Genomic DNA, 10,236 nt, shown 5'->3' with positions numbered 1-10,236 from the left:
GGATTCTTGGAGAAGTAAGGAGGCAGCTCAGCAGAATTGCCACCCTAGACTTTCAGAGCGCAGACTTTGACTTCTTTAAAAGCCTTGTTGACTGAGTTCCTTGGGAGGCAGTCCTGAAGGGCAAGAGTCCAGGAAGGCTGGACATTCTTCAAGAAGAAAATCTTAAAGGCATAGAAGCTGTCCCCATGTGCTGAACAGAAAGCTTTGGCTGGAACTCAGGAAAAAAAGGAGAGTTTATGGCCTTTGGAAGAAGGGGCAGGCAACTCAGGAGGACTACAAGGATGTAGTGAGATTATGCAGGAAGAAAATCAGAAGGATAAAGCCCAGCTAGAATTTAATCCTGCTACTGCAGTAAAAGACAATAAAAAATGTTTCTATGAATACATTAGCAACAAAAGGAGGGCTAAGGAGAATCTCCATCCTTTACTGAATGCAGGGGAAAACAGTGACAAAGGATAAGGATGAGGTATTTAATGCTTCCTTTGCCTCAGTCTGTAATAGTAAGACCAGGTTTTCTCTGGGTACACAGCCCCCTGAGGTGGAAGACAGGGACGGGGAGCAGGATGAAGCTCCTGTAATCCAATGGGGAATGGCTAGTGACCTGCTGCACCACCAGATAGAATCCACCCAAGCATACTGAGGGATCTGGCAGAAGTGCTCACTAAGCCACTTTCAATCGTGTATCAGCAGTCCTGGTTAAGTGGTGAGGTCTCAGTTGACTGGAAGTTAGCAAGTGTAATGCCCATGTACAGAAGGGCTAGAAGGATGTGGGGAACTACAGGGCTGTCAGTCTGACCTCTGTGCTGGGGAAGGTTATGGAGCAGATCAGCTCAAGTGACATCAAGTGGCACATACAGGACAACCAGGCAAGTAGGCCTAGTCAGCATGGGTTTATGCAAGCCAAGTCCTTCTTGACTAACCTGATCTTCTACGATAAGGTAGTTTGCCTAGTGGATGAGGGAAAGTCTGTGGATGCTGTCTACATAGACTTTGATAAAGCCTTTGGCACCATTTCCCACAGCATTCTTCTGGAGAAACTGGCTGCTTGTGTCCTGGATGCATGTACTGTTTGCTGGGTAAGACTGGCTGGGTGGCTGACCCCAAAGGGTGGTGGTGTGTGGAGTTAAATCCAGTTGGTAGCCAGTCACAAGTGATGTTCCCCAGGGCACAGTGCTGGGGCCAGTTCCCTTTAATATCTTTATCAACGATCTGGATGGGGAGGTCAAGTTCACCCTCAGTAACTTTGCAGATGACACCAATTTGGGTAAAAGTGTTGATCTGCTGGACGGTAGGAAGGCGCTACATAGAGATTTGGACAGGCTGGATCAACAGGATGAGGACAACCATATGATATTCAACACAGCTCAGTAAGAGGTCCTCCACCTGAGTCACAACAACCCCATCTAACAGCACAGGCTTGGGGAAGAGTGGCTGGAAATCTGCTCAGAGGAAAAGGACCTGGGTCAACAGCTGCCTGAATATGAGCCAGCTTGTGTCGAGGTGGCCAAGAAGGCCAAGAGCATCTGGCTTGTATCATATATAATGTGGCCAGAAGGACAAGGTAAGTGATCATCCCCCTGTACTTGGAACTGGTAACACTGCACCTTGAATACTGTGTTTCGTTTTTGGGCTGGTCACTACAAGAAAGACATTGAGGTGCTGGAGTGGGTCCAGAGAAGGACAACAAAGCTGGTGAAGGGCCTGGAGAACAAATCTTACAAGGAGCAACTGAGGGAACTGAGCTTGTTTAGCCTGGAAAAACAGATGCTCTGGAGAAACCTTATCACTCTCTACAACTACCTGAAAGGAGGTTGTCACAGAGTGGGTGTCTGTCTCTTCTTCCATGCAACAAGCAATAAGACAAGAGGAAATGGTCTCAAGTTGCACCAAGGGTTCTAGATTGTATATTAGGAAGCATTTCTTCACCAGAAGGGTTGTCAAGCACTAGCACAGGCTGCCCAGGGAAGTGGTTGTGGCATCATCCCTGGAGGTATTAAAAAGCTGTGTAGTGGTTAGGGACATGGTTTAGTGGTAGACTTGGCAGTGCTAGGCTAACTGTTTTTCTTCATGATGTCAAATGATCTATGATTCTATAACTCTGCACTTCTCAGGTCACACTTGGAGTACTGTTTACCAGTTCTGGTAACCACAGTTCAGGAAAAACACAGTCTGGAGGGGGTCCACAGGAGGGCCATGAAGATGATAAGCCTCATTAGAGTATTCTAATACTTAACAGGCATCTACAAAGAAGACAGAAGCTCTCTATTCACGAGGAACCACATGGAGTAGATAAAGAGCAGTGGATACATGTCATGCACCTGGAGAGGTTTCATCTTGATATAAGAAATAAATTCTGTCCCAGGAATGTGGTAAAGTCATCATCACGGGAGATTTTCAAAATGCAATAATCTCATCTAGTCCCCTTTCCCGTTGAAGGTTGGATCAGATGATCATTCAAAGTCCCTTCTAACCTGCATTGTTCTACGGTTCTATAAAAGCGGTGCCTCCGAGTGGATTTTTCATGTTAACACCAACACATATTCTGAAATCCATCTTGAAATTTTGCATTCAGAGACATTCAAGTCCCTAAGAAGGTTGATTCCTCTTCTCCTTCATTCTCCTCCCACTAGTTCTTGCTGAAGTCACGAGGAAGGTATCCTTTGTCATTAATAAAGGTTTTGTCAAAGCCATATTTTAACTAGTGACCTTTTCTGTGAAGGTATTGCCTGATTTGAAACCTTTTTTTTAAAATTCTAAGTATTAAATAACTGTAAGTAACCCAGAAAGACTGGGTTTGGCTAGAAAGAGAAAAGGAGCATTTCCTTTTGAGTGACAGCTACTGAAATATGGCTGTTAAGTTTATTTGAATATAGTTAGTTGTCACCTTCTTCAACATATGAGTGTAGCCAAAGTAAGCAAAAGACCTCACCTTTAAAACAAAAGCCAACTATTCATCACTATCACTGTAAAGGCTGCTGCAATGTGACTACTACAGTAATTCTAAGGTGCTTGAAACATTTTATCTAGTTTTCTAGTATATGGCAATCAGATGATCTGAGAGTGCATTGGGAAGCTCTTGCCACATTTCATTAATTTTCAGACTTTGCAGTACACTTCATACTTTAACTTTGTTCCCAGTTTAGTTCCCTTTATATGTCCTTCAAATGCTTTGTCCATTTTCTTATTCTGATCTTCACTGAAAAGATTCTTCCATTTACACCACCTTCAAAGAGGCAAAGAAACTGTATTAAGAAATTGTATTATTTTTTGTTCTACAGACCTGTCATTCTTTTTCCATTGTACACTAAATGGAGTTGATCAGTTTGTCAAGATAAAGCTTCACTCATTTTTGCACCAGTATAATTTTGTGATGTCAGTTGAGCTACAGATCTGTGAAACTGCTATAATGCAAAAGAATGTTCTTCTCTTCAGATGACCCCGTTCAAAAAAAACCAGCCTAAAATCCTGTCTCCCTGCAACTCTCTACTCCAGTCAATTATGACTGACAAGGTGGAAGATCATGAAGGCTTGATTAAGAATCATGTGGCAGGAGGCAGAGCTGGAGTTTTGCTCCCTTGGCAGGTTGAGATTTTATTCAGTGATTTCTTTAATGTAAAATGCAGAAATAGATTCTGATAGCTAGATTGGCCCTCTCATATCAGTGTCTCCCAAATCACACCACAGAAGTAGTTCTCTTTTGTTTCCCCTTCTCTGTATACATGATTATTGCATGCTTGGCTCACTTCTTAACTGTGAGTATGAACAGAGGCTTGGTTGTGGCCTTTTCAGGAGATTTCAGGAGATCCTACACTCTTCTAAAAAGTGTTATACTGCTACTCAGACTGAGTTTCACTCAGTTTTTCCTGCTCAGGTAAGCGTCTAATGGCTGAAGAATTAGTGGTCTTGGAACAGAGATGGAGAGGAGTTCAGACACATGACAGAAAGTTCCTCCTTCCTGACAGTCATTTTTGGGCCTCTGAAAGCTACCTGCTGCCAGAATCTTGCTGGGCCTCTTCCTCAATAGTGTTTCTCAAGCATAACAGTGATAACCTGTTTGATATTCATCTGTAATGCTAATATGTGTGCAAAAAAGAATCAAATGATGGGTGGCCCAAGCTCCTGTGAGCGTGGTATTTCTACCTCTGGACCTCTTGGAGCTTCCTAACTTTGCAAAAGAAAACATCACCGGGTTTCCAATGGGTCTTCAGTGTGTTCTTCTTCATTGACTAGAAGCTGCTCCTCTCTACCACACTCTGAAGCTCTTTCTCAGTCAGGGAAACCCCAAAGAAAGCAGGTATGTTTTTCACGCCCAGGACCAGATTCTGAAAAGAGGACTGTAACGTACTACATGACATTCGAACAAATTACACTGCTTTCTGAGTTGTTTGCACTTCCCTACATCTCTCTGCTGGCTACATATATAGAATATTCATAGAATTCAGTAGGACTGGAGTAGTACATAGTGTTTCTCTCCTCCATAATTATTTCAGAGGAGATGTGGGTTGTCATCCTATAGATCACAAAAGTTTGTGTGTGATTTACAGTTGAGCAAAATCTACACTCTTAAATATGTAAAGCTCCCCCAGAAAATTACTGGTGCTTTTGATTCACAGTGATTTACAGAGAAAACAAGAATCATTTTCACAAACAAAATTTTTTAAAGACTTTCAAGTTTGAATTTCATTTCTTTCCCTTAAAGCAATAATCTATCTATTTCATACAGCAGTTTGAATACACTACATGAATATAATGGTTAGTTGGTTTAGGAGCAAACACCCTTTGAAGCATAAAATACTTGTAACTATTGGTAACCTAATCTCTTTTAGCTCTTCATAAGTTATAACATTTTCATAATCAGCATATTTGTTCCATTTGGAAAGGTACTCAAAGTAGCATCCCCAGGGCACTAAGTAAAACAAAAAATTCCTAAGATGAAGCATAAATGAAAATTAGACAAAGTCCTTATTAAATAAACCAATTTTTACTCCTTAAGTTGATCACTTAGCCATGGTCATTATTAATAATGTCTATACCAGAGTTTACACCCTTCTGTGGGAATTAATGGGGTTTTGCTCCAGGCTGTTCTGACACATGTACAGGTCTTGGTAAACTTCTTAGTATTCTAATACAAGTGTGAGTCCACTAAAGAGCTATAACCATCTTGTAGACTCCTTTAATCCAGTTTAAAACCTTGTTTAACTTCTGCTTCATGTGGCAGAAAGAGGGCATGTGACATGCCAGACTGAAGAATTCATGCAATTTTAAACAAGTGGGATTATTTTCTTTCTTACTTAATGCAAAAAACTTAAAACAAATCATTCGTCTGGTCCAGCTTGGCAAGGTGTTTAGATGTCTGTGGGTGCACAAGATGATGGATATTGGAGAGGAGGGGTAAAGGAGATACAAGATAGAGATAAGGAGGAACTGCTTCTTCCAAAAAAAAAACATCAAATTGTGCAAGTTGAAGCAGTTTGTGGAAGTGAAGTTTTGATAAGGATTTATCTGCAGGCATAAGACAGGCACTGTAAACTTCAGTTCAAATATCTAACTTTCTGTCTTTAATCTGCTTTTGCACTGTAAACCCAAAATCCTGATGTTGATTTACAAAGTGCAAGGTTTTTAGACAAAGTAAAAGCACTGAATAATTGACACAGCCAGAATAATATACTGTACTTTTCTTTGTCATGAAAGCTATGAAGAAATCATCCCAGGTCTCATTAAGAGGGAAGATGAGACATGCCGTTGGAAAAATGGTAAAAAGCTGTAGCTACATCTTTTGAATTGTGGATCAGCAACAATATCTAGAATAAAATAAAATATTTTATTTGTAGAGAAAGACATAACAGACTATAATATGAAGAAAAGAATAATGTACAATTTATAAATTTATAATTGCAATTTCTAATATCTTGTATACTACTTGCAAAAGTAATAATTTCATTCTAAATTCAGAAAGTGAAGAATTTTACTTTGCTTCAGTACCTTGTGAAGATGATTGCCCATCATTATTAAAATATCTTTTACAGATTAATTAAATTAATTATGCAAAATCTATGTATGTTTTGCTCGATACAAATATCATTCGTCCTTTAGGTAGTGGGGAAAAATCACAAAAATACAAATTCTTGACACGCTGAAGCCTTCACTTGTGGCAACACCAAAAGATGCATCCCATAAGAAATTGTGTCAAAATACATTTTACTGCTTTGTTCCACCATCTCGCTTGTGAAGACTGACACAAATGTGTCAATAAGGATGAACTGAGATTAAGTGAGATGAATGGCAGAAATTAAACCAGGCTAAACACTTAAGAATAAGAGTGATTTTACAGAAAAATACTAAATTGTCTTTAAAAAGAATCTGTTGGAGTGTTTGCTTTCAAGATTTTAAAATCAACGCTCACCTTGGCTTTATTTCTGAAGATAGAACTGGGAAATTTTTCAGGAAGGAGATGATTAACCATAACTCTTCAAAAGGGAAATTTGCATCTACTTTAAAAATTGGAAGGAAGAAAATGGACAATTCAGTACAAGTATTCGTTTCATCAGCCTATGATAAAATATTGTCTTGTTGAACGTATCAAGTTATTGGTTGATAGAAGTACTTATTTTTTGTGAGTGTTATCCTGGGATCTCAGTAGACTGCTCCGAGTAGCTCTAACTTTCAATAACGCCTGAGAATAGGTGCTTGGAAAAAGATTAACCATTGCTAATTCTCTTCAGTGATAATTAATTTAATGTGTTCTGTTAGACAAGGGATCAAATCTAAAGGTAAGATTCAAGCTCTAACTGGTGGTATGTGAAACCTGAAGGATCTCAAGGACAGAGAGAAGGGGTAAGGAAGAAGAATTTGTAAAAGAGACAAAAGCCACTATTTTAATACTTGAAATTTCATTAAACTCTTCTCAAATACTAAACAAGCCACATCACTGAATTTCTGCATTTGTTGTGTATCGAATGAGTATGTACTCCTTTAAAGCCCTCTGAAGTGTCCATTTATCACTTCAGCATATGGCAATGCAGATGAAATTCATCCTGACCAGATGCCACATACAGAGAAGTGGGAAAGTTCTTATCAAATTGGACTATTTCACACAACATATATTCAGTATTTGCAGCACAACATTTTGACAACTTACACATGTATTCTGTGCCCACCTCGTATTTCCCAGTACCTCCCATTTCAAGGTAGGGGAATTCTTGCATTTCTTCATAATTCACGCTGCTTTCTTTATTCTGCGCTTTCTTTTCAAATATGGCTACCAGATCATTTAAGACTTGACCCAGCCAGTTTGTGCCTGAAAGGGGAAAAATACAGAATTGTTTGTAAAACCTTTAGAATAAACAGAAATGGATTTGCCAGCAAAGCCAAGAAGTAGATAGTACTACCAGGTGAGTTGCTTGGTCTCCTGTCATGGGATAGAATCATATTTGACTATCTGAACAATCACCTGTCAGTCTCTTACCTTTATTATTTATAAGAGCAGATTTCTCCAACTCAAATGGCTCAGTATATTGTAAGTTAACTTGTGTATTGTAAATTAACTTGTATGTTGTAAATCAACTAATACAGGAGAAGAATCACCTATGATTCAAATAGGAAAACATGCAATAATGTTATACATTTTTATTGTGACAAATATAATGGGATTTGGAGTGGCTAACCTGTACCTCAATACCTAGTATAGTATATATGTTTTCTGGCATGCTGCATAGGATTATTTTGGGATGAGTGGTGGGTAACTGAACTTGAACATAAGAGCAGAACCAGATCTGAATATCATGCTGTATGTGCTCATTTTCTTTACCAATTAATAAAAATTCTCTAAAGTGACATTTCCTATACACATTTACTATATTTTTATTCAAAACATCTTTAATTTATTATTTCCTGACTTTTAGACACGGGTTCCTACATCTTTTCACTACAGTCTCAACAACTGTGTTCTGTTACATAACATTTCTTAAAAAAAAAAAAAGATAAGCAAAAATCTTACAATCCTGTCAACTGTGACTGGAAGACAGCGTGAACCCAATTGATGGAGGAGAGAAACAGCTACATTAAAATGGGTATGAAACAATCTAATCCAAACCTGTAGCTCTGATGTGGGCTGATACAGGGTGCTTTCAGGAAGAAGGAGCAAAGATGTACAGTAAACTTGCAACCCTAGCAAAGATCTCCTCTTGATTTTCCAATAGCCAAAGATCAGTGTGATCACTTGAAATGTTTAAAAAAATTTAGATATTCTTGACCTCTATAAAACTAAAACAAAGAAACAAACAAACAAGCAAAACTAAGGAATATACAGCACAGCATGTGAAGGTACCAAAAGCTCCATTTTGTACAAAAATATAAAGCTATTAGCGTTACAAATATAAATGTTAGAGTTCCTGCAATATCAGGAGATCTAGTTACTTCTGGTATGAGAACTGTATTTTAATTCTCTCTAATTTGTGCATTTAACTGATAACTATAAAAGGTAAAGATAACAAAAGCTTTTACATGCTATAGAAAAACAAATCAAATGTCTTAGTCATTTGAACAATTCCATATATAAAATCTTCATAACTAATTTTGCTGTGCTTTTTGAGAACAAAATTAGTTCTACAAAATTTTGTGAAATTTCTAAATGATGTTATCTAGTATAATATATACTATTATAAACCATATAATATGTATTTTATATATTTAGTACAAACCTACTTATTTGTCGTTACATAACTTTATTTATGAAGAAAGCAACCTATATTCACCAGATTTAGGGTATCCTGCCAAAATTATATCATCGCTTCTGGCTTCAAGGAAGTCCATGGCTCTGAATACTTCAGCACTGCAAAAAGTAGCAGGGTAGAGAATCCCCTTGTAAGAAAAAAGCAGTTTGTCACGATCCATTGTGTTAGCAGCCACCATTGCCTCATTTATGATATCAGCAAATGTTTTCCTGGACTTCTCCATTCTTCAATCTCTGTCACGCACACAGGCATCCTCACAGTGTGAAGTACTACGCAGAAAAAGAGACAGAGATTACCTTTTAATAGGGAGTTGATTGTTTGGGTTTTTGACTCTGTGAGCAATAATTTACTGCTCTTTCTGAAACTATAAAGAAATACGCAACTCCAGTCAAAGACCTTAGTTCATTTGAACAGTTTGAAATTAACAGAAGTTGAATATAAACAAATAAGATAAAACAAGAAAATGTGATTTCATTCTAGTTTATAGGGCTTAACTAACTTCAAAAGATGCCAAAAAAAAAAAAAATCTGTAATTACAACACAGAGTTTATAAGCAAAATATTTCAAAATAGAGCATTGTGAACTGCAGGCTGGGGTTTAAATAGCACAACCACATTCCTTATGGAATTGTGCTCTTTCCAGTGCTCAGTCTGCTGGGATTTCTTTTTTTTTTTTGTTATACCACTGATCATTCTCAGCAAAATGGGATCAAATGTATTGGAACTGAGAGAAAAACTGTTCATTGCGCAGGAGGAGCAGGAGGACCAGCAGTTGCATACCTGTATACTTTTGCCATTTACTCACCCGGATAGATTCATGCCTGGTACCTGAGGTGTACTGCAGTGCCCACAGGGTGAACTAGCCCTACATCTTGACATCAGTTTTGTTCAGCCCATAGAAATCTTTTGCTTTTCTCTTCATGTCCTCTTTTCTGGAAAACTCTGTCAATATACAAAGACCACCCGAAAAAGTGGACATCGTACAGCTCCTCCTCAATCCATTTGTTGAATGACATCTGTGCCAAAGCACAGCCAGTTAGCACTACCTGCATCACTGCCTTGATGTTATCTAAAAATTGCTATACGATAAGATAGCATCTTTATTGGTTTTTGAAGTGTAACCAGCAACACTAGCAAAATAAAAAAGCAGCCTGCCTTAATGTTTTCCCTTTACCTTCCCTTTGTATGAAACTGTTATGGATTGAATCTAAGAAAATGTGTTTAATTGGTATTTTTACTTGTGAGAAAAAAGAAGGGGGGGGGGCTGGGATAGTAAACATTCCCTAAGGAAGGAAAAAAGGGGGAAATGGTATGTAAATTATTGATGCATTTCATGCAGTAGCACAGCATTGGAATGGGATTTCCATGATAGAAAGACAGCTCATTTCAGTCCTACACTTCACTCATCATAGAATAATCCAAAGAAACTTTGATAGAGAAAACCCAGATTTCCAGTGTATTTTTGCCAGAGAGGGTAGTCAGACCAATTTTTCCTTGGACGATGT

General features: G+C 38.3%; 1 pseudogene; it reads right to left on the bottom strand.

Moving 5' to 3' along the window:
• Positions 1 to 2,945: 2,945 nt before the first annotated feature.
• On the bottom strand, positions 2,946 to 9,216 carry LOC130597959 (sulfotransferase 6B1-like; annotated as a pseudogene).
• Positions 9,217 to 10,236: the final 1,020 nt, after the last annotated feature.

The sequence above is a fragment of the Pezoporus wallicus genome, unplaced genomic scaffold (assembly GCF_028554395.1).
Source record: "Pezoporus wallicus isolate ANWC-B61680 ecotype Strahan unplaced genomic scaffold, APGP_CSIRO_Pwel_v1 scaffold_6362, whole genome shotgun sequence".
Classification (NCBI taxonomy): domain Eukaryota; kingdom Metazoa; phylum Chordata; class Aves; order Psittaciformes; family Psittacidae; genus Pezoporus; species Pezoporus wallicus.
The sequence above is the reverse complement of the archived record's forward strand: the minus strand, read 5'-3'. Positions and strand labels throughout refer to the sequence as shown.